The sequence below is a fragment of the Pseudonaja textilis genome, chromosome 1, assembly GCF_049901715.1.
Source record: "Pseudonaja textilis isolate UNSWEBS1 chromosome 1, rPseTex1.2, whole genome shotgun sequence".
In the NCBI taxonomy this organism is placed as follows: domain Eukaryota; kingdom Metazoa; phylum Chordata; class Lepidosauria; order Squamata; family Elapidae; genus Pseudonaja; species Pseudonaja textilis.
In genome coordinates, this window is record NC_141990.1 from 215,162,335 (window position 1) to 215,188,234 (window position 25,900).

General features: G+C 42.2%; 1 protein-coding gene across 1 annotated transcript in view; it reads right to left on the bottom strand.

The window, feature by feature from the left end:
- Positions 1 to 25,900, bottom strand: part of GLI2 (GLI family zinc finger 2) — a 260,165-nt gene that overhangs the window by 75,716 nt on the left and 158,549 nt on the right. The gene's annotated exons all lie outside the window — the stretch shown is intronic.

Genomic DNA, 25,900 nt, shown 5'->3' on the forward strand with positions numbered 1-25,900 from the left:
ATTTTTAGTGCTCCCCAAAGTGCAGCCATGAGCGCAGATGAGAGTTGTCCAATAAATGAGAATTTCAGTAGGTCAAGCTTCACACTGCATGTCTGCATACTGAACTACCCATTGAGTAATGTCCCAATTAGATATAATTTTATATATTTTCAAATATTATTCATTTACACGATTGGGCTTAATCATTTTATTAATCAAATTAATTTATTAATCAAATCAAATTGAAATAATTACCCATTTCACCAAAGGCGACTCGAGGCAGTACTGAACGATCAGATAAAAAACATAAAAGCAAACATTAAAATGTGAGACCCTTAAAAATTCAGGGAAGATTTATAAAGTCAATTTATTCTATCAGGGCTAAGAGGAAAATAGTTTTTAATCTGATTTCTCTTACTAGACTTTTGCTGACAAGGAATGACTGACAAAGCTTATGGATTTTGTTTTTTTACAAGATGTGAATATGAAAGGGAAGACAGACATATTTAGAGATGGTGACAAGCTCTTAAAACTGTACAGTTGGGTATCATCCTCATGTTGGTGATACTGAACCTGAACCTGATAAATAACTCTGGGCATCCTACAAGTGAGAAACCATGGGTGAAAATCCCCCCCGCCCCCGTCAACACTCTTTGGAACCAACCACTGTGGATGGTGGTGAATCATTGTAGCATAGGGTCCTCCACTCCAAGCCAAGCTGATTCAGAAGGATGGTTAAAAAATAGCTGAGAGCTCAAGGAACATGAGGATGGATGCAGCACCATCATCCCAGATATGCCATAGGTCATTGACAAGCAACACCACTGTCAAGCAACACCAGATATTTGTACTACTGTATATCATGACCTAAACCTGACAGAAGTGGACCAGAGAAGTCTGCTTCCTCTAAGGCCCTCTGCAACTGCTATCTGATCAATTTCAACAGCTTTATACCACAAAACCAGGAGGACTCAAACAGGCTGATATCTCTGCTTAGAGCTACCCATGGGTCAACTCTCAGACCACCTTAGCAACTGAGGTAGGACTTGGATGTAGCAGTCAATTGGCTAAACTTACAGTATGTTGTCTATTTCAGCAGGGCTCATAGACTCTTAGTCCAGATAACATCATAAGACTTCATCTTTTAAGAAGAGATTGGACAGACATTTGTCTGAAATGGTATAGGGCTTGGGCAGGGGGTTTGGACTAGAAGACCTCCAAGGTCCCTTCCATCTCTGTTATTTTCTTATTGTGTTATCTTGACTCTTGACAAATGTATCTTTTCTTTTATGTACACTGAGAGCATTTGCACCAAGACAAATTCCTTGTGTGTCCAATCACACTTGGTCAATAAAGAATTCTATTCTATTCTATTCTATTCTATTCTATTCTATTCTATTCTATTCTATTCTATTCTATTCTATTCTATTCTATTCTGTTGTGCCTAAAACTATTTTTATTAAGATTGGCTAAAAAGTATCTTGTAACTCTGAATTTGCTTCTGCCTCTCTCTCTTTTATCTTCATGTACATTTGGTGGTTGCTTATCTGAGATACTTTTGAACTGCCCCCGCTCCTCATTTGGGTGCCTATGGAGTTTATCTACTGGTTGTCTTGAGAACATATCTTCTATCTCTTTCTGTTAAGGTAATCTCCATTACTCTCTACATTGCCCCAGACAACTCACTTGGACCTGCCTGTCAGAGTCTCTCTCCAAGTGAATGTAAGTGACTATCTGTGAGATAGTGTGAACATTTCTCACTGTGGCCCTATAGGCCAGGAGTCACCAACCTTTTGGACTTCAGGGACCACTAAACTCATAATTTTAAATCCCAGGGACCACTAACTGGTTATATGGGCATGGCCTAATTTGTGGGTGTGGCTTGGTGGTCATGTGATTGGCTGGGCATGGCTTGCATGTAAATATTATAAATATTGATATAAATATTGATTTTTTTATAAAAAAAAGAGCAACTTTTACCCAAGATCAGGCAAAGCAGGCAGGCAGATTTGAGTTGCTCACAGAATCGGATTCATTCAGAAATCTATCTGCCATTAGCTAGCTCAATCTGTCACATAAAATTTGCTTGCAAGCAAACTCACAAAATTAACTCACAACACACCATGTAGGTAAATATTGAATTTTTTTATTAAAAAAAGAGCAACTTTTACCCAAAATCAGGCAAAGCGGGCAGGCAGATTGAGTTGCTCACAGAATCATTCAGTGAACTATCGATCTGCCTTCAGCTAGCTCAGTCTCTCAAATTTGCTTGCTGTGAGTCTGCACTGAATAATAGAACCTTCAGTCCTAAGGGAGACTAGCTAGAAAGCAAGAAATCCAACCGTTTCCTAGCTAACCTAAATCTCAAGGCTCAGCAGAACAGATGATGGTTGGAAAAAGGAAAAACAGCAATTTAGCAGACAAATTTGCCAGGTAAGGAGTGAGTGGGCGGGGAGGGTTCATGCGGGCCACGTGGGCTGAGCAGCCTTGTGTTTCTGCGCAGCCTGGATTAATTGCTTGGGAGGGGGTGCTCTGGGGGTGAGATTTCTCTGTGGCCCACCAAAATTTTCTCATGGCCCACCAGTGGGCTGCGGCCCATCGGTTGGTGAATGCTGCTATAGGTGTTCTTGTGGCCAATGCCACCCTAGGTAATTTTAAACAGCATTATGGATCACTCTAAATAAGGTCACAGGGTGGCCATCAGAATATACTCTAAAGTGGAGAAACAGCAATGTTTCACCAACCTTGCTACTGCAATGAGGCCTGAAAATGGGCTCTTACTTTGGTTGGATTCATTTTTTAGGCTTTTTCTCAGATCCAGAAAACCATTGTGAACCCAGGATTGGCACAGAGACGGTGCATAGGAGTAATCCAGACCAAAACCTCAGACATGCGTCCATTTCATAATGCAGGAAAAACTCCAAGCTCCCTCTGGAATGGGAGACAATCCAGCATTTAGCAGTGGTAATAGCACATAGATTTATATATACCTCTCCATGGTGCTTTACAGCACTTTCTGCGTGGTTTAGCTGACCTCAGAAAGATGGAAACGAAGAAAACCTTGAACCCCATCAGGATTGACCTCCAGGCTGTGGGCAGTTTGCCTGCAATACTGCACTTAACCACTGTGCCACCAGCATTTGTCTAACTGAACAGGCCTAAAATAATTTTAATTGCCATTATTTGACTTAGCTCTGTCCAAATATGAAGCTTAAGTATTACGCACCAGGAGGTAAATGAAATGCCAATATACCATTCCTTAAGTAAAAATAGAAGTTTCTCCAATAAAATTTGCCATGAATGATCTATGTTCTTGAGAAGAGCATGGAATAGTGGAATACATATTTTCAGAGGACTGTTGTTTTATTCCTAGAAAGACAATGTGGAATGATGGAGGGGAATATTTTTCTTTAAAGAAAAACCAACTTCTGGTATCTAAGAATCTCTCTCTCTCCCACTCCCCCCACTCCCCCCCTCCCTTAAGCTGCACAGTTACCTCTGGCTTTCAGTATGCTGACAAAGTATAATTAGCAACCACATTATTATCTTTGTTGGAGTAAAGTACATACATTACTCACTGGTCATATTTTGTAAACTACTTCAAATAAGTAATTTTACTTTAAATGTTATTAAATGTAAGCCCCTAATGGAGTTTTGATCACAGGTTAAGTCAGAGCAACTGTAAATTAGTTGCCTTTCCTGCCTGTGTCCTCGTTCTTAGTAAGATGAGGGTTCTACAGATGGCTTTCCCAACATATTTAATATTCAGTGTGGTAATTGTGACTTCATCTGAGGAGAATCCCACAGGCAGACCAAGACGATATGCTCTGTCATGCGGCTGTGACCCAGCTCCCTCCCACTTTGTCTGAGACCTTCTCTGACCCCTTCTCTATTCTCTCCTCTGATAATACACCTCAGGTCTTTACTGACAGTGCATTAAGTTGGGTTTCCCTTTCAGAAGAAAGAGAGAGGGGTTTTTTTAGATGGCGTCTGATTCAATTTATTTGAAAATAGCAGATTATTCAAGCAGCATCAAAAATATATATGGTGAAATGTGTGCATCAAGGATACTTTGCTATCTAGGATGGGAACTGTTATGTACTTGTAGCTCTCAAGGAAAACTACATAAATTCCATAGGATCAGACATCAGTGATAAAGATTAAAAGGGAAAGATAAGAAATAATCTAAAACTAATTTACACCAATATTCTTCTCTAGACCATTCCATATGTTTCTTACAATCCATCTTTGCTTCCATTACATCCATTTTACATTTCATAAACTATATTACCTCTTCTTCTTTCAATTTTCCCCCTCTTTTTAAAGGATGTCATCAACCCCTTCCAATCACAACTTCCTTGGTTTTCCCCATTCCTCTCAGTCCATTCACTGTTCCTTTGTAGATACATTTTCTGATGTTATTTTCATTCAGTTTCTTTTTAGGAACAAAAAATCTAAATATATGTCTTTTATTCTGGTCGCTTGCTTTGTATTCTGTCTACATGCATTCAGCACCAATTCTTTCTTTGCCTTTCTTTCAGTTTTACCATCTCCTGCAGTTTATGTTTCATCACATACATTCAATATTTATTTCTACATAATACCATGAGTACAAGTACACTATTCTTTTAAAATTCTAATATTCATTTTTTTCACAATAGACCGTATATTAACAAGTATCATGAAATGTCAAGTCATTGACCAAGCTTTGTCCTACTCTTAAGCTGTTTGTTGTTTCATTACTAAATCATTATTCTATAAATTCTTATAGAAACTATAACTTAACGCTAAGTCAGGGCTGTCAAACTCCCGGCCTGCATCACATTATGTGACACCACAAATTTGACACCCCTATGCTAATGATAAAGCCTGACTTTGCACCCTCAGTTACAAACCACAGTGTCCTGATTTACATAGTTCTCTGACCAAGAGACAAGTCTGCATTTTGTTATGGTGCCATAGGAGAACCTATCAAAGTCACACTCATGTTTTGTAAATATCTGTAGAAGTTGGTAGTCAGAGAACCACCCAGTCTTAACAGCTACAGTAGTGTTTCTTTGTAAATATCCCACCCACTTGAGGTTCCTAGAGGAAAGGCAGAATATCAGAGGAATAAAATAAATACATTTCCAGTAGAAAATAAGGTTCAACTAGTGTTCTACTTCCCATAAAACATATCAAAGCAAAGGCAAATACTTAGACACACGAATACATAACATGTCATTTCTCCATTGCCCAGCATCTCCCACTATTGGCTGGGCAGAAATTGGAACTCTAGCAGCAGTCAGAATATTGCATGTTGTGCATCACTGCATCAAGCAGAATTTTTTTTAAAAATGCTGTGAGAAATAGAGTGTCCTTCATGTTGTTCTTTTCTAGGCTAAAAGTGGGCATTTGACCTGTGTTTCTAAAAACAAATCTACTAGATACTAGAAGGTGCTGTTCACTGCTTCAGATTCATTTGTACAAATGCGTAGAGATATAAGATGGCCTACAAGGTCCCTTCCAACTCTGCTTATCTGTTAAATCCGTTAAACAGAGCATTTGCGGCTGGCTGCAACTCCTTAAACAACTTGTCATTTATTAGCATCTTAACTTTTTGCAGTTGAATTGAATATGCTGCTCAATTTTACTCCTAACCATTCATTTCAATGTTAGGCTTCATTGTCTAGAAATTATTTGTGCAATATTGTGGATGTGGAAGAAAACAATTCAAATTTGCTTGTAGTTGACCTCTTTCTAAAAAAAGCTTTAGGCCTTTGAGAAAACTTCTTTGTCATATCCTATTTGTGTAGTGCTAGACAAGAAAACATGTTATTAATGGTCAGCAACATACACCAGTTAACACTGGTCAGACTCTCAGCAACATGGCTTTGCAGATCAGTGCCTATTATTACGCCTTTGTTGTTGGACATAGTGTTGTAGATTAGTTTGTATACTTCACTGATGTTATAGGTTTATTGGCCTTGCTATCATGTCTCTTGCATGCACACAATCTAAACCTCACTTTAATATTTCTGCAGTCAAGGTGCTGATGTTCGGCACGACAATGTGTAATTGCTAATGTGTGCACACACAGATAAATTTGTCCAGGATTGTTTTCATTAGGAGTCAGCAATTGTAGCTGACATGGTAGGAAAACTGGGCATGCACAGTTTATGGATTTATAAGATGTTTTCAGTCTAATCTTCCTTTTGAAGAGAGGATAATCTTTTATCCTTTGGGAAGGGGTAGCACCAGTGGTGGGATTCAGCCAGTTTGCACCACTTCGGAAGAACCAGTTGTTAACTTTCTGAGCAGTTTTGCAAACTGGTTGTTGGAAAAAATCATTAGGGCAGAGAACCACTTGTTAAATTACTTGAGTCCCACCAATGGGCAGCACCTATTGGTTTTGCTACAACACAGGCACATTTTCAATTCTACCAGTTTTTTAACTGGTAAATGTGGACATTCTGCACTAGTTCTCCACTCTTGTATATATCTTTCCAACTCTTGAAGCTAAAAACTCCATAAGCAGGAATTGGCATAAAAATGTTTAGCTCTTGCAAAACGGTACTGTAAATGAGATTTTGTTTTTATTTGATATCAAATAGGGTCATGCTACATTTTTGGTTCGGGAAGATTTTGGCTGCATCTTTATTTAAAAGATTCCTACTACACAAGCCCTTTGAGTAATATCAGATTAATGTGTAGACAGAAACCAGTCTGTATATATGTGTCTATAAATTCATAATGCATTGATATTAATGTATTTTCTCCTTCTTTGGGGGGGGGGTTAATAGTTATTCCATTGTGTATTGACACTGGGCATGTTGCAATTTTTTTTGCTCTGATAGGACAATCTAGTACACAACTAGGAGTTTGATGAGCCTCTTAACGGAATCCTGCAATGAAACTCTGAATCATTTTAATTACAGGGGTGGTAAATTTCATTTGTCTCATTCTGACTTTTCTAATATTTTTCTTCTTTTCTCAGCAACTTGGTAGTAACTTCAGGGGGAACTCAAGGGATCTTTCTCATTTTTATTCACTAGACAGCTAAAGATTTTAGGATTCCTCCTAGTCTGAAGAAACAAAGCATTGACAAAATATATTAAGTTATGAATCAATAGTGCCATCAGGACAGGCCCAAGGAATAAAATGAGCAGGGATGATCCAGAGAGCATCAAGGACTTTTCTTATATGTTGAAGTTAACCCAATTAGCATCCAAGAATCATCTATTTCTCACAACCATCCAAGAATCATCGAATCATCTACTTATCCCAAGCTCTGGAATTTGCAAATTTAAGAGAAGTCCAGATACATTCTTTTCCAATAGGAATAATTTGGCAATCAACAGTTTGGGCCTTGGAGTTTTACTGCAGTCTTTTTACCTGTATTTCTGATCTTAATGTGTGTGTATATTTTCCATTGAGCTGTCGAGAGCGTCCAGGTTGGGAGGAGCTCCAGTCTCAGCTCTTACAGGCTGAGCTTGAAATTGAAGAACGCCCCTCACCGTCACGTGGTCCTCGGGCGCTCCCCAGTTTTTTGCTCAGCCTCGTGGCTAACAGGCTGTTTTTCCCTTGCTCCGGTCGTTCAGCATTCTAGGCCTCTCCTTCTCATCGCTTTCTACTGGATCACCGGCAGGCAGCGCAGGACTTCAGGTTTGAACTCCCCAGGGAGTGTTTTTTAACTTCCGAACTGTTTCCTTAAGGGGAGAAAACGAGCGCTTCGAGCGCTGCCCCCCCCACCGCTTCGTTTGCCGCCTAATCGCTCCGCGCGAGGCCGCTTCGTTTCTGCCTGCCTCTCCTCGCTTTAGCCGCCGTTCCCCCCCCCGCGAACGCCATCTAGCCCAGGGAACGCTTCCCTGGTTCTCCCAAAGGGTCAATTTCTCTATTTTTCCCTGGGAGTTTACCGCCGCTGGGGCTGCCTCCGTTACTTGCGGCCTCCATCTTGGGCCCCCTGTGGCGTCCGCCATCTTGGGTGTGCCCTGGAACGGCCGCCATCTTGTGAGTGGCCGCATGGCCGTCCGCCATTACTAGAGGCCCTTTTACAGGCCGCAGCCTTAACTGATCATTAGGCAGCCTGGGACTCCCACGTCTCAGCCTGTCTTTCATTCTACCGACAGGCCTCCTGCAGAAATAGGGCCCGTTGGCCCTGCAGCCTTTTCCCCAGCAGGCGAAGTAGCAGCTCTGCCCCCCCCCACCCCTTCCCGGTCCGTCCGGCAGGGGTAGCTGCCTGGCGTTCACCTTCTGGCTGATTGGTCTCTGGGCTAGGCCCTGGTTCGTACCAAACCTCTATTTTAAACAGAAAAAATTTTTTTGACTAAAAGGGGTGTGTGGAACGTGCGCTGGGATTCCCGGCCTCCATGTAGGCCGCATCCAGACCTGGTTTCAGCTTACATTATTCCTTCTACCTGCGGCCCCAGGGTCATTGGTTTTTATCTGAGGCCTACCAGTAGGCCGCATTGTTTCCCTGACTCCTGGGCAGATCCTGGGACTGCTCAAATACTTGCAATCCTGCCTAGGTCCCTTCCCCGGTTCGCCCGGCAGGGACAGCTTGGCGTTTATTCTGGCTGATTGGCCCCTGGGCTAGGCCCTCCTTCCCAACACGTTGCAGAACAATTCTGTTGCCTTGACAAAAAAAGGGGGTGCAATACGAGCACTGGGAGTTCCAGCCTCTGCTTAGGCTGTACCCAGACCCGTTAACCGCCTCGCATTAACCAGAAAATTTATCTCCTTTTTTCTCTCCTCTCCAGATGGCAGACGACAATACCTCTCGTGGCACTTCTCTGAAGGCCAAGGCTAAATCCCACCACCTGCGCAAACAGGCACAGGAACCATCCAAAGCTTCCCAAAGGGATGCCCTCAGGCGACACAGGGCCCTCGAAGGGAAATTGACAGACGCTCTCATGAGTCAAGCTCTGTGCCCCGGGACCCTTCCGCTCCATCAACCTCCACCCATCCTCCTCTCCCTCCCTCCTCTCCTGCTTCTGCTTCTTCCCCACAGCCTGGACAGGCCCCTGAGGTCACCTTGCCCACCACTGCTGTAGAACTGCGCCCGGAGGAGTCTCACCCACCCCCATGGCGGAAATACCCGAAAACCTAATGCAGGCTATGGAACTGGCCATCCGGCAAAGGGTAGCGCAACAGATGCAGCAGCTGGCCGGTCTGGCTCCTCGGCTTGCGGCCCCGAGGCCCTAGGATCAGCGGCCTCGCTTGGTCAGGCAACTCCCCAAGGGGACTTAACCTTACCTTTGGAGATGGAGGGGATGGAGGCCCAAGAACCCGGGACCCTTCCCTCTTTGGGGACGAACAGGACCTTGACATGGGGTCCCTCATAGGCAGCGAACTCTTTTGGGAACAGGCCCCTAGAGGGGGACATGTCGGAGGACGAGGGCCTCTCTCCAGGCCAGCCCGCGTTTTTAGGGCTCTTTAAACCGCACCTATTTAGGTCCCTCCTGTTCAAAGCCAGGACTACCTCGGGCCTGAACCCCCTCCCCCACCAGCGGCGGCAGGGGTTCCTCCCGACTCTCTCTTCTCTCAGCCCGTGGTGGAAACTGAGGTGATCCCTGTCCCGCCCATATTCTCAGACATGGTCTCTAGGCAGCTGGCCTCCTCGGGGCCCCCTCCCCCAACGCCCAGGACAAGCGGTTTTTAACCTGGAACCGCAGTTCTCCACCCTGCTCGATCCTCCCCCGTGGACGAGCCCGTGGTAGGCCTGGCTTCCCGCTCTACTCCCAGCGACTCACTCGATGCTCTCCAGCCCGAGGACAAGCGAGCTGAACTGGCCCTGTGCCGCGCTCACCTCTCTGACGCCTGGGCAGTCAGGGCCTCCACTGCCGCGTCTTTTTTCACCAGGTCTTCCATCAAGTGGCTCCAGCAGCTCAAGCAGCATGTTCCCGCAGCCAATCTCAGGGCGCACCAGGACATTGCCAAGATCCTGGCCGCGGCCGAGTTTTCGGCAGACGCCACCTTCCAGGCGGCAAAGTTCTCCACCAGGGCCATTTCGTCCCAGGTTACCGCCCGCCGTCTACTCTGGCTCCGCCACTGGCAAGCGGACGTTAAAAACAAGACTAAGCTAGCATCAGCCCCCATCTCTGGGGGAAGTTATTTGGACCGGTTCTCGACCCATTCCTGGCCGAGACCCGGAACAAGCGCAAGTACCTCCCTTCCCTCTCTAGGAGGTCTGACTTCAGAGGTTCCTCTCCCTCTCCTCGCCAGGGTTCTTCCCATTCCTCCTCCTTTTCCAGATACTACCGATCCTCTCCCTACAGATCTCCCTACCGAGCGGAGCCGGATGGGTCCGGAGGTAACTCTTCCAGGAAGCCCTCCCGGGGATCCGGGAGAGGTTCGTTCCGTCGTTCCCGATAATGCAGTCGTCCCCAGGCGCTTGCTTAAAAAAAAAAAAAAAAAAAGAGAGAGGAAGGAGTGCGAGAAGGCCAATCTCTACTCCGACCTCTAACCCCTGCCTGCAACAGGCTCCTACCCCAGGAGCTCTCTTGTCCCCCTCACCCTGCCCTGGGCGACTGGTCGGCAACACATCTACCCCCATCCAATGCTAGCTGGGGCCCCTCCTTGCGCTCCCGGTCCTCACACAGATCTCTAGCCTTCACTACTACTTTTATCCCCAGACAAGGCAGCCTCGGCCAGCTGGGTCCTTGAGTAAAGTCGTCCGCCTCGCCATTGGGCGGAACCGAACCTGGCTCCCGGGGCAGGCCGCTGTTCCGGGAACTCGCTACGCCCAGGCAATTGGTTCCCGGGGCCTTCCTGATCCTAGCAGAGGGGCCCCTCCTCCCCTCCTTCTCTCTGTCCCAGAGTTCTCCCAGGGGAATTCCCAACACGGGTCGACCTTCCCAGTCTCTTGAATCACGGTTCCAGTGCACATCTGTTGGCCTCCTTGGCGGGACTGCCTTCTGGACAGCTCCACCTCCTCTTTAGGCCCCTTGTTGAGACATTCCAACCTCCAGGGGTTCCTCCTGTTGGGCATGCCTTCCAGCGGGTCTTCAGGGTCCCAGGAGAGATTCTATACCAGACGGGGCCCCACCCGCAGGACTAGCCAAGCTTTGGTATGTCCCAACCTGGACGCTCGAGACAGCTCAATGGAAAAGGGGCATTGGTTCTTACCTGATACGCTTCTTTTCATGGAGCTGTCGAGAGCGTCCAGCCCCACCCGTAGGCCGTCTGGTGGGAAACCTGGCTGTTCGACCGAGCAATCTAATATATTTCTTTTTCCTGAGTGTGATGAGAACAGGACCTTCCTTCTCGTCTGCGCAAAAACCTGGGGAGCGCCCGAGGACCACGTGACGGTGAGGGGCGTTCCTCAATTTCAAGCTCAGCCTGTAAGAGCCGAGACTGGAGCTCCTCCCAACCTGGACGCTCTCGACAGCTCCATGAAAAGAAGCGTATCAGGTAAGAACCAACGCCCCTTTTGTTCAAGAACATAAACTCATAAAGGAACAAGACATTCCAAATGTATTTATTTTTATCTTCAGTATCATGTAGGAAAAGAGAAAGTTTAAACAAAATTGAGGCTACAATTATTTTCTGGTCAATTCTTTTTCAGAAGGGGTTCTTCTATCAAACTGCAGGTGGCAGCTGAGACCAGGTGGGTCTTTGCACGGATTCACCTGATATGTCAATTGTGTCCTTTCCTCAACTGGGGGACAGGTCTTCAGATGGTCACTCCTGCCCTCATCATCTCACAATTGGACTGCTTTGATGCCCTCTACTTTAGGATGCTTTTGAACACCAGTCAGAAGATACAGCTGATCCAAAATGCAACGGCATAGGCCATAATGTTGTCCCAGCTATTTTGATGTGACATCACTGTGCATGAGCAGCATTGCTTGCCTGTCAGCTTCCAGGAGGAATTCAAGGTGTTGATCATTAGCTATAAAGCTCTTTGTAGCATGAAGCCTGATTATCCAAGGGACCACTGTGCCCAGTTGTTTCTACTTGTTCAATCCTCTCAGGCAGAGAGATCATACTCTAGGTCCCCTCAATTAAAAGTTGTCATCTTGTAAGACCGAGGAACCATGTCTTTTCTGACACAGTCCCTACTGTCAGGAACAACACTCTCCACAGTTATTCTATATTTACTCTCCAAATGTTCCAAAAGTCCCTTAAGACCTGGCTCTGCTGCCAGACCTGGAGTTAGGATTTTTTCAATGTTATTGATATTGTTTTGGTCTGCCATTTTTTAAAACAACGTGTATTTTAAATATTGTGAGACACCACTCTCCTTTTGGAATTTGCAGCCTCAAAAATATAAGTATAAGAAATAAATAAATAAAGTCCTGCCAAAGAGGAAGAACTAGTTCATGTAAAAACAGGGCAAGGATAACATTATCTTGCCACCTAGCAAGATACTACAGACAACCCTTTACTAACCATGCATGTACACAAGCACAGTTAGTTACCACCTGGTGGTTTTCTTATCTTTACCCAGTGCCCAAGAGAGGACATAAAAAAAGAACATGCCTTAAACTGACACTAAGCAAGTCCATTAACTATTATACCACCTTCAACAAAGAAACAGATCTCTTGGTCATAGTACATATCTATATATCTATGAACATGGTTGGACGAGGATTCAAGACAGCTACAAACCTGATCTATATGGGGAATAAAAATGGGTGTTTTCTTCTGGATAACTGAGCCATCAACCATTGTCATGTTTGCTTTGTTTGACAGAATCTTATTTAATTCATCCCTGATCCAATCTATCACAGCTTTTAAGTATTCATCACAATGTGTGGTGAGGGAGTTCCATCCTCACAGTGAAACAGTACATTATTACTGGACAACTTAATCCACTAATGCCTTGGAGATTCTTACAGAACAGGAGATCATATCAATTCTTACAAATATCCACAGAATCCTCGTGTTCCAAAGCTATTTCCCAGCATCACTGACTTACATACAAAGACAAAGACATACTGTAGGTTCAGTTCAGAAGAATATAATGATCAGAAGGAAGCTGAGTTCAAAGTGTTGCTGAATTCCAGATCTCATCATCTCCGATAACTGAGGTAGCTGCCAAAAATTATAATGCACCAGCGGCAGCAGCATCTGGAAAGCAGTAGGTTCTACAACTTTGTCTTAGTGAATAGTACCAGAAGCCAAGATGAACAGGTACATGCGTGTTTCTGAGTGAGAAATCCACATTCCAGATAGGTGCTGCAGGAAATATGAATCTAATAATGGGGTTTCCCCACAACTTCAATGTGTGGAGCTCCCCCAAGGCGTTGCCTTATATAGGGCTGTACATTATAGATATTAATGCTGAAATCACTCAGACATAATGTGTCTGTGTTGCCTTTTAGCTGCTCCTTTTCTCGTTGAGGCTTGTATCACAAAACATTTGTCTGGAAAGTGTGATGAAGCCATGTAATCTAGCATGTCAGAAAGTCATGCCAAAGTATATTCATATTACTGAATTATAAGCAGTTTTTGTTCAGTTGTTCTGTCTGGGAACCAGTGGCAGCTGCTTTTGATAAAGACACTGGAGATAGTGGAACAAGATACTCCTTAGATAACTTTCTGATACTCCCCGTTGGCTGGAGATCAGCGACACACCTTTATTCAGGCCCATTTTTTGCTTACTAAATGATTATTACACTTTAAAAACGCAGGTCTTCTGTTTCGTCCACCCCAGATTTCATTCACCAATTGTGTCACTGAATCATTATGACAAAAAAAGGAACAAAAGGAGAAGTTATACACAGCTTTTGGAGATCCTGAAATAATTAATTCAGGCCCACAAGCTGGTAAAACACATCTCGATAGATGTTGGGGGGTGAGGTGGGGGAGCAGTGTTTCAGAAAGCCTTCAAAAATTCTGGATGTTTTTACTTATTTAAGGAAGAAGAAAATAAGGTGTCCGTGAATGGAGACTGGAACTTAATGAATAAGAAAGCTATGATATAATATTATATTTAGTGGTATTTAAAGCTTCCAATGAACTTTTTTAAGGGCTATCAGTACATTGTTTCCCCAGTTTTTATAAAAACTAGCAAACGATCCGATGATAAAACCGACCACAACTTTGTGAAGATAAGAGATGAAATCTTTTCTCAGGGTGACTTAGTCATGTATTTCTTGAACTCAGAATGCAGGCAGTCCTCGACTTACAACAGTTCATTTAGTGACCGTTCGAAGTTATAACAACATTGAAAAAGTGACTTATGACCATTTTTCACACTTACAACCATTACAGCTTCCCCATGGTCATGTGATTTACATTCAGATGCTTGGCAACTGACTTATATTTATGATGGTTGCAGTGTCCCAGGGTCATGTAATCACCTTTTGCAACCTTCTGCAAGGGGAAGCCAGATTCACTTAATGACCATGTTACTAATTTAACAACTGCAGTGATTCACTTAACACATTGGGCAGGAAAAATTGTAAAATGGGACAAACCTCACTTAGCAAATTTCTCATTTAGCAACCTAAATTCTGGGCTCAATTGTAGTCGTAAGCCGAGGACTACCTGTACTGGGTTTCTGAGATCTAGGGCATTTTGGGAGAAAGAGACCATGCCATACCAGCGTTTAAGACAGTCACATACCTTGGAGTTCAGGAATGAAGATTGTAATGAACTCAAGAAAAAGTTGAGCAGCATATTAAAATACTAAACGATAAGCAAGCCTCAGGGGGATGGAAGCTCCTTAAAATAAGAGGGGGAGGGGAAATACAGGCATAATTGATCCCTGTGAGAAAGAAGAATGGGGAAAGGTTTAAGAGTCCAGAGTGGATGAATAGCGAGCTCATTGAGAAGCTTACATACAAGAAGATTTATAGGAAATAGAAGCAGGGACTAATAACTAATAACAATCTAATAGCCTCAAAGCCTCTAGGGATTTAGTCAAGCAGGCCAAAGTTCAGACTGAAGAGAAATAGAAATACAGTGAGGCATTAGTTATCTCTTAAGTATTAGAAGAATTGATTTGTTGCACAGAGAGAAAGAAGTTGCCACAAGGAATAGGGAAAAGACAGAGCCATTTCACATTTTCTTTGTGGGTCACTTCTCCCCAGAGGGGCCCCACTACAGTGGATTCATCCACCACCACTGCCATGGCTCTCCACTTCCCAAGTGTCATGATCCACATCTTCAGACACAGGCAAGTAAATTGTTGATAGTCTCAGTTGGGTCAAACAAGGACTACTGGCTCCAAGGCTACACATACTCACAGCATGCGCACATGTAGTGTGGAGATGACACTCAGGCCAGCAGGACACAAAAGACGACCAGAGACAAGTAGAAAAGCTCTATCCTTTTCTCCCCCTAAGTATCATTTGTCTGATTACCTGGAAAGTAATTTACTACCCTTTTTATAGTACATAGACAGTCTGGACTTCCTGTAGATTAATGTGTATGGCTTTCAACACCCCCTCCCCCCCACCAAAAAAAAAACCTGGGGAAGAATGCTAGAGTTCAGATCAAAAGTCTATTTTGTACAGATACAAACTACTGTTCTTAGGTTTATACATATAGATGCACAAAAGTGACGTATGTGCAGAAAATACTAGAATATCTTGGCTCAGTTGGTCTGCCAATCTGGAATACCTGTGTGTTTATGTGCATGCATTGGGTACATGCTCTTGATTCTCATTAATACTGAAATTCAGGATGCCTTTACATATGCAGTGAGTGTCTGCATTTTCAAAAGCACTCTAAAAGCAGAAGTAGCCTTTAGTACTGCACTCTAACCACTGCGCCACCGTGGCTCCAAAATTAATAGGCCAAAGAAAAAATGGACACGGAATGCACAGCTAGATTCAGCAACATATTATCAATGTTGTTTAGCTATTATATTTTCCTCCAAAAGTTGACAGGCTTTGATTTGGTTTGACACTGAGATCTCTGCTTGGTTGCCTGGTTCTCGGGAGTTTTGAAACTCTGGCATCGCTATTCATTCACCCTCTCACATTCTGGCCATTTGTGTTCCCTTGTGTCCTTCTGTTTATGCAGACTTCAGAGTGGTTTTAAAAATACAGAGATGCTCTATTCTGATTGGCCTGATAACCAGGGGTGGGATTCTACCGGTTCTGTCCGGTACTATAGAACTCCTAGTTAACTTTCTAAGCAGTTCGGAGAACCAGTAGTTAGAAGCAATCTCCTTTTCTTTTTTTCTACCTTTATTACATTCTTGCCAGAATGCCTAGTCTTCCTGTCTCCGGAGCTTCTGAGGCTTGGCTTTCTTAAAGGGGAAGGGTTGTTTTAAGATTTTTACACTGCTGTTGGGAGGAAATACTTCCCTGGACAATCAGCACTTTGAAGAAATAATTGAATAACGAAGCAAAGCTTTTAATGACAGGGAACAAGATGAGTGACATTCAGCAAGGCTTCTTGGTGAGCTAGAAAGATTGACATTCAAATGAGAGTTTACATACCCTTTTTGAGTTTTGGTCTAAAACTGGTTTTTGGTGAAGCTTAATTCTGTGCTTGGTGATGTTTAATCCTGTTTAATTGATGGGATAATTTTCCCTATTCAGCTTCAACAAGCAACAGCTACTATTGTGATTTAATTATTTGTATTGTGTTTGAATTTTTTCCTGCCTCATGGTTTCTTTTTCTATCTGGGGAGGGGGAATCTTCCTTCACTGCTTTAATACTATCTGGCACTTCCTTTGGGGGTATAGTTCTAAGAGGCAGGATGCAAGCTTGACACTGATTTTTTTACTGCCTTTCTGGGGGGCATGTGGCCTTTCCTTAAATCTGGATGATTTCCTTAGGATATCTTGTGAGGTGAGTGAGACCAGCTGGTATCTTTAAGTGGTACAAATGGATCTAAGGGTTGCTTTTCCTGGGTGTGCTTTTTCTGGAGAACTTAAATGACCTCTCTGCTAAAGGGTTTCACTTTATGAGCAAGAGTTGGCTGCTTGATAGTTATCACTGCATTTTAACTATTTTCATTCCTTAAGGTGCTCTGGCCCCCTGCCTGATTTGTAACTCTGGTTTGCAGGTATTTTTAATCTAATGATTGGTATTTAGGGCAGCTTTTTGCAAGCAAAGAAGCTTTTTGTATTTTTGTACAGGTAATCCTTGACTTACAACAGTTCATTTAGTGACCATTCCAAGTTGCAATGGCACTGAAAAAAGTGACCTATGACCGTTTTTCACACTTATGACCGTTACAGCATCCCCACTGTCATGAGAGGTCAGGCAAGGAGAAGTGCCCCTTGACATGAGTGATGTTGAGTTGACCATGCCCACTCAGTCACATGATTACCAAGCCACACCCACCAACTAAGCCACATCCACAGAACCGGTTGTTAAAAAAACTGAATCTCACCCCTGCTGATAAACTTACAGTAATGTATACTTTGTGCAGGTTCCTGGTTGCTACTGAGATTTTTGATAGTTATATAGTGAGTGGGTCTTCTGTAAGCTATATGGTGAAAAGGATAGGCAGTATCTTCACAGAGTGTGCATGTACATGTGAACTCTGGAAGCCATCATCCATGTTATTAATATTATCAAAAAATACTAGTCCATTTGTTATGTCAAAGAATAAAATGAAAAGGCTGGAAGGTCTCTTGATGATGATTATGTAAACCTCCTCCTCAGTGCAGGAATCTACTATTACAACATCTCCAGCAGATGGCCAACCATTCTCTATTTAAATGCTTCTAGTGAAGGGAAGTCTATTGCATCTTGAAGTCATCTGCTCTGTTGTTGAACAGCATTTACCATTATGATGCCAATTAAGTTCTGCATACTTTTAAAACGCATTGTTTCTTATCCTGACTTAAGGAATACTTATGGAATACTGAACAAGTCCATTCTGACTTTTTCATAGTGGTTCTTAGGCACCTGAATAACTGTTATCGTTCTTCCCCCATAACCTTTTCTTCTCCTATGCCTATGGCTGATTCTCTCCCCCGACTCCCCACAAGAGCTGTTATCACATTGGTTGCTTTCCTCTGGACATGTCCCAGTTTGTCAATGGCTTTCCTAAAATGCAGTGCTCAGAACTGGAACAAGATCCCAAGTGTGGATTGACCAATGCTAAACAGAGAGGCTAAGATTCAATTTATAATCCACCCAGACATCTGTTTCTGTATGTGTGGCTGTCCAGTATCATCTCAAATCCTTATTTGGAGTTACTGGGCCAGTTAGGTAGCTTTTAAGCTTTGTATTGAATTTTATATGACCTTTCCTTGTAGAAGTCCCCCCAACCCCTTACTTAAAAGCATAGTTGGTCCACCTTTCTGGATTTGGCAGCTCATCTCCTTCAGTTGAGTACAAGAATCTTTAGCTGCGGCACTTACAGCCAGCCTGATGACCCCAGGATGATATAAGTTGAGTTGTGGCTTCAGAACGCATGTTTCCTTTTTTTCATCACTGCATCACTAGGATGGGTAGAAATTGCACGACTATGTGCTTTATATCACTTGTTCCTTCCCCCATCGTGGATGCTTGGGGTGCCTGGCTTTTGTTCCACTAGCCTACCAAAATGGTATTTCCATTTGGAGGAGCTTCGGTTGTAAAGAATTGACAAGGCATCAGAAAGCATAAGGTTGCTTTCCTGGCTGATTGGATCTTCTCCTGCATATGGAATCTTACTCTAGTCAGAGGCCATTTTGTCTTGTGGCAAATAATTTGGGGGGTGGGGGAGGCAGGGAAGACTGTATAGAAACCTGTGACATACATTAAACCAGTAGCTGTGGGAGCTCTCAGAGCATATGTGATCCTGCTTCTCTGTCATTTCATCACTTAGGATATATATTTCTCTACCTATTGGCTACTTTCCAGATTTTCCCTGTTGTGAGGAGAAAAAAAGAAAAAAAAATCCCAAGACAGCCGGGGGGACAAGGCAGCATGCAGAGCAGCTCTTGGGAGGATCTTCCTTTTGGGGGCTGCAGGATTATTGAAGAGACAGCCCAGCCTTCAGGTGGTCATCTGGCAAATGTATACAGAAATATCTTAAGTTTACCACTGGTTGTGGATGCTGTATCCAAGCTAACTAACAGCAAATCCAGCGAAGCAGAAAATTCAACCCAGAGGGTTTTTAAATCAGCAACTCATTAATTCTACAGGTCCAAAGCTGCAAAGCGCTAACAGCCTTGGAACTGCTTAGTTGCTTAGTCGTCATGCCAAAACATACGCCTAAGCATTCCTCCAATCTGAAAGTTATTAAAATACAATAAGGGCACAAGTCTTGACTGTTCCACCATCCTTCCCAGGTTCCGCTCTCTGCTTCTTCCCAAGAGGAAGTACTTAATAAGAATAATAATATCCTGAAAGGGGAACCCATGGCAGGGTAATTAAAAAAGCTTTCCTTCGCCCGTCTCACTTTAAAGGAGGGGAGGAGAGGTAAAATACTGGGGGGCGGGGGAGAGGAGGGATTAAAATCAGACAGGAAATTCCGCTAAACAAGTTGGCTTCTGTCCTAATAATACAGGCCTCTGCCAATTCCACCAGAAAAACTGGAGGGAGGAGGGGCCATCAAAGATGAGCCCAGATCTGAAAACATACTGTGGTAAAGAGAGAAGGCACCATCATAAACAACAAAAAAATAGAAAAGTATTAATTGTTGTTATATAATGTCATCCTTGTCTTAAAAGGGCAGTGGTTGCAATTTTAGTGGAAAAAAAATGAGCGCACAGAATAGGGAACTTTTGAAAAGCCAGATGGAAGCTTAAACTCCTTCTGCCAGAGAGAGATTTCCATTGGCTAGCAAAATTCCTATAGAGAAATAAGATCAGACTAAAAGAGAAAGCAGGTAGCTGTCCGAAGCATGGGAGCACATTAATTGGAGGACCAGAGATTTAAGTAGTGGAGTAAATAATGAGGAACATGGGTAGAATTCTGTAATAGATAGGGGATAAAAAGAGGGGCTGACTTTCTTTAAAATAAGGGAGGAAACTCTCTTTTCTAACAGAGTTTGAAAAATCATTCAACACATATTTATTACTAAATATATGCTGTTTGGGACAGGGAAGATATTGGCATGGTGACTTGCCTCAGTAGTTTTCTCCCATTGTTGTTGGATTCTCTCATTTTGGGGATAGGTATGTATCTCCTTGGAAGAGCACAAATTTTTCTTGCTGCAGGTTATACTACACTTCAGCTTGCAGATTCTTTTCAAAGAATATAGATAAGTGTTACTGTAAGACAAAATTCATCTAGATTCTAATTTTGTATAAAGCAACTTCATGAGTTTGAAGTTCTTCATGAGTTTGAAGTTCATCACTTCTTGTCCTGTTATTTCATGGACCAAGCTTTAGTTTAATTAAGTTTTAAGGCCAATTCCCCTAACATTTCCTAAGGTTTCGATCTCCTAGTAGAGAACTGTATGAGACATGTTGCAGGGATGTCTTCCCTCTCCAAACCTTGTTTTATTGGATCAGTCCAATATATGAAAAACATTGGCCTATAATAACCTCTTCACTAAATGTCCAAAGATGATTGCAGGGGTGCCAGAAATATATATATATATTTCTATAGAGTTTTAGATGCTATTATCTGGAACAAATGTTCCTAGATGAGATGGATACCAAAATTAATAGCAATCAAGGCTTTCACTATGAGAAGCTCCTGAGCTTCATATCCAAGTTCTTTTCATGATAGAAACTGCATTCCTGGAACTCATTTGCAAAATGGGATGCATGTAGGGATCAAAGCAAGAATCTTACTGCAATGGGCTTCTTCAGACAGTCTAAGCCACAGTTCCCTTCCTATTCATGCTGTGGAGTGACTAACATTGAAATCAATGGGGTGCTTATAAAGGATTTAGCATGACTTTTACAGTGGACAAGCACAGGCCGCCAAGGAACACATTCTTGCAGAGATGCTCCAGAGCCAAGCATAACTTCATGAATAGAGGAGTGTAGAAATTTCACTCATTACTATGACTGGCTCACCCACTCTGAGGGCACCATTTCAAACATTTCCTGCAAATTCCAGTTTTTGCTGAAGTGGGGCCATTTGTCAATGCATCTGGCAGAGAAATAGTTCGGCATATCCTTGCAGGGTTGCCGGTAAAACTTAGGAAAATACTAATTGTTTGTTTCTTGGGCAAACGGTAGAGTTTAGTTTTGTCATTAGAGCTACTGCTAAAGAATCCCACAAAAACCAGAACAGCGGTTGTATTAACATAACAGCATTTGCACCTTATCCCTCATTCTTCAAGCAACGGATTACCAAGATGTAAGGGAAACATGAATGAAGGAAATATGAGATTAATCATGATTTATAAGTATATAAGCAGGTTTTTCCCCCAGCATTCTATGCAAGGTTGACTAGTGGCAACCACAGGGTTCTTCTATTCACTTCTCTGAGAAGCTCATTTTCATAGAAGAAATAGAGTTATCTATATGTCTGCTCTGATATAGGGTTAGCATAAAAGAGGTTCTGATATGTGCCTCTACTGATTTGGTAAGAAAGGATAAAATCATAAATTGATATTATTTTGAATATCGTGGCAGTCAAATAATCGTCTGTTCTCTACAGGAATGCCTCTGGGAATGACTTTATCCTGTTATGCAATATTAGCTGTTAGGGTCACACGAATTAATTTACTGAGTGAATAGGATGGGGCTGCTGAAGGCTATCAAGTCACCACCCAAAGAAATGGTAAAACACAAAACACTGTTTTTGATCAAGGAACTCTTCCATCCCTTGGCATGTCATCTCTGCCAACCTAAAAGAATCCCCCAAATGTTCAATTTCTTTTTCCCCAAAAGTTTTCGATATGTCTAACAAATTTTTTCCCTGATATTCAGCCTAAGTTTAATCTTTAAAAAAAATCTTAAGGAAAATATTCTGCTGAGAAGATCAACAGAACTGATAATCTGATAATTTAAAAAAGTCCTAAGTATGATTTGAAGGCAATAGTCCTTAAAAAAAAAACCTTCCCTCTAATAATCAAATTTCCCTCTTGTGACCCAAGCCATCTGGAAAGTTCCAGGATGAAGACTGAGTTAGGTTGCTGATGGGTAGATGCTGAAGATACTGTGGGAAGCCCACCAAAAGAATGAAATATTTTAGGAAATATTAAATAAAGGCAGAATAAAATATTTCCCCTAAAGGAGAAATAAAAAACTCTTAAGGGAGGCAGAAACCAGTCTCAGTTTCCCTGCCCCAAGCAGAAACAGAGGAGGCCAGTATTTATAAATACAGATTTGGTAATCCATTCAGAAAGACTGGTTCAAGACAGAAACTCAGATAAGGAACAAACAAAAGGTTGACAAAATTAGCTCAGAGAAGCACCTAGGATTTGCATTTCCCCATCCATGACCCCATAGGAATCTGGCAACAGCCAATAGAATATTAAAGGACATGTTCTTGAATAGGAAGCTCAAATACAAAGCTCAAAAGAAGGTATAAAAACCCACCCACTCTCAACCCCATTTTGTCAGCTGCTACAGAATCACATGTAGTTGCTTTATCAATAAATTCTTTCCAATCAGCCTCCAGCCTCCATTTTGTTTCCAGTGCCTTTCTTTTGGATTGAGACTGAACCAGATGGATTTTCCTTCCAACAATATCAAATATTGACAGAACTCCAGTTGGTATCTTTGTTGTTCTCTTCCATATCATTCTATACTGAATAAACATGGAATTGTCCCTGGGTTTGTCCCATTTAGAGAAGAATTTCATTTGCTTGAAGGAACCCATAATAACGATACTGTTTCTCCCTTTCTTGTCTTAGATTAGAAGCGTATGCAAATAAGAGGAACGGTAGATGTGGCCATTCTATAGTGAGCATAAGACAGTCAGCCTGGTTTGGAGTAGAGGAGAATGAGTGAGTTATCAGCTGTACCCAGCTGTGGTTCCGATGCTAGCTAATAACCCCCATGTATCATCCTGCCTTGGTAAGTAAATGTTCTGACTGGTATTAAAAATGGGCCTAGTGCATTTTACAGCACGTCCTCCTTGCTGTTCATGCAAAGTGCTGGTTGTTAGCTTGCTGCCTGTGCAATTAAAGTGCTTAAGACTGTGAGAGGTCTTCAGAAGGTCCGGAAGAGTGATTGCAGTTCAGAATAATCACCCACCTGGTTGGGCAGTGATTTATGGCTTGCTCTGTTAATAGCCGTGCTTAACACAGGAGTTTGCTGAGATTAGGTAATTGCCTTAAACAAACAAACAAAAAAGTTTATTATCTTTAAGTCTTTTCCTGATGAATGAACGGGCACTGAAGAAATCATGTAATAGATCATCTGAGATTTCCCTCCTAGCTTTAAAACAAAATGTTATAAAATGGTTGAAATTAACTGTTTTTAAAATGTCTTATACAGACTGTCAAGAGTTAACATCCGAGTGGTGTAATTCTATTGAATATTAATAGTGGTATATACACTGTTGCTTCTGTTGTTGTAGCACGCCATTTACAGTATTTTGGGAATAAACAAGTTGCAATTACACATTTAATTTATGATTTACACAGCTATATAATCACTCCATTGTGAATGTGAACTCTACATCCACAGGGATTGTATCATCAAATTACCATATCTAAGTGGTACAAAATTATATGGCATAACTTGGAATGTTCTTCTACATCAGGGGTGTCGAACTCGCATTGTCATGTAACATATTGGAACTTCCCCCCCTTTGCTTAAACTGGGTGTGGGTGTGGCTAGTGCATGATGCATCCAGCCCCGCGGTTTTGACAACCCTGTTCTACATCATACACGCGAGAGAAGGACATCTTTTTTCTTGAACTGATCGTTTTCTATGTGCAAAAAGCCTCCTTGAATATTAAGGAGGCTTAATAAAGTCTGTAGCCCCAAGAAAGTGTACTCTCTTATAACTTGCTCAGTTTATTGATCTGGATGAATGTATGAAAATATGTCTGACAAAATACAATACAAGATAATTTGAATAGGGACAGAAAATTTATATATTAACTTTATGGTGTTATCATCCTTAGGTTTTTTTTGTAATTCCAAATGAAATTATTAAATATTTGCTAGCATATCAGATAGCTTGACTCATTTTGCTTTTCCTTCAGTAACTCTTCCATTTTTTCCACTGAGGCACTCATACAAGGAACCCCATATCTACAACGTTTTGCAGGCTTTCATTTGTTTTCTCCTACATGGAAACTCGAAGGATTCTTCTAAAAAGAGATGCCTGGGAACTATGCAGGAATCCACATACAACAGACTGACTAGAGATCACATTACATGGGTCACTGTACAAGTTTGTGGCTCCCTGCTGGTTTATTTATTTTGCCAAGTTCTAAATTCAAATGCAAAAAACAACAACAACCCAACCCTCATGAATAAGGCTTTCTTTGAAGGATCTAATAAAAAGTTCATATATAAAGAGCAAAACCTGCTGACTTTTCAAGTATGCAGTTGTTTTGCTATTCTATTCCAGAAAGCCTGCACAAAACCTAAAGTGCTAATAATTAGGAGCTAATCTTCTAAAGATTGCATTTTGCCCTCCCTCTATGTGTAAGCACCAGGCATGCACCTTCTAAAGATGCCATCTTCGTTTTTCATAGGCAAAGCAGTGCTATTCCTCCAAGGTAAATTTATGTAGAGAGAACTTTAAGAACCTTACTGTCCCATCAGCTTCAGACACTGGATATTAAAGATCAAGGTCACCAGCTTGTACTGAATTATACCAAGCTTTTATTCCGGTACGATTATTGCTTTCTGTGCTTAAGGCTATTGTAACACATGATCATATTACTGTTCACAGTGTGTTAAGTGGCAGAGGAGCATACATGTCGAACTTTTCCATGGAAGAATGTGCAAAGTAAAAGATATAAAACATCCAAAAGATCTGCAATAGATTTACAATCAGAGTAACCTAGTAACTTCATTAAAATTTCAGAAATACAGGGCAACTTTGGTTCAACCCTTAAATCCCAATGCACAACATCTGTTTAACTTTTGTTTTATAGCCTGCTGAAGATGACAATAGGTGGGCTCTAAACAAATTTCATACAGGCTTCCTCCTTTATTGATGTCTTTAGTACAGGTTGATTGGGACTATAGCTGTCAGATATAGTCTCTCTCTTACTAATCTGTAACTGCAAAAGAAAACACTGCTATGGAGTTCATCTAGCTTACCCACTGGACACAAAATATGCTGCTTGCAACATGCAGACAAGAGAACTGCTATGATGGCTGTGGAATTTGGGGAGTTGAAGTCCAGACTTCTTAATGTTGCTAAGGTTGAGTAACACTGATTTACAGTAGAGCAACCTACAGCTATCATGTGGTTGTCTAAACTGCGTCTTTATTACTGTTGAAGGATGATGCCATAATATTCTATAAATCATTGCTGGGGACTTTATCATAGTTTGGGGCTGAAGCTGGATACTGAGCACTGAAGACTATCACGAAGACTAGCATGAGATCGAAGAAGGCTGACATTGCAGCTGAACCCCAGTTTTGTCACATCAGCGTATATTGATTTCAGAGATCTCCCACCCAACCACTAAGAGATCTAGTCTGTTGGCTATCATTAGATGTCATAGGCCACTGGATTATTTACATAGACTGCTGGGGTGGGGTGAGGATTTAACCTGTTTTCAGCACAGCTTGAATTGATAGGGTTATATTTATTCCCATGAGAAACTTACATAAACAATGGCCTGTGACTCATTCTTTAAAATTCTTTTTTAAGGTGGCTATAATCCTCATCTGATGCTATGAGCTGAGGCGCTTTAACATATTTTTTTAAAGAAGGCAAGGAAGGAGGGAGGAAGGAAGAAGGCAAGTTGATTCTTGTAAAGACGTGTATTGCTTTTCCTGTCACTTGGATGTAACAGTTTCATAAATACCCTACCAGAACCCTAAATCCTGAAAAAGCTGAAAATTAGTCTGAGCAATGGAATGATTGCCCCATCTCTCTATAAGGTGAAACTGAGTGCTGCGTGTGTTCCCTCCCCCTCAATAGAAACTATTTGAGAGGACAGTTTAAGTTGCATCTGCTAGAACAATGGTCTTCAAACTTGGCAAGTTTAAGA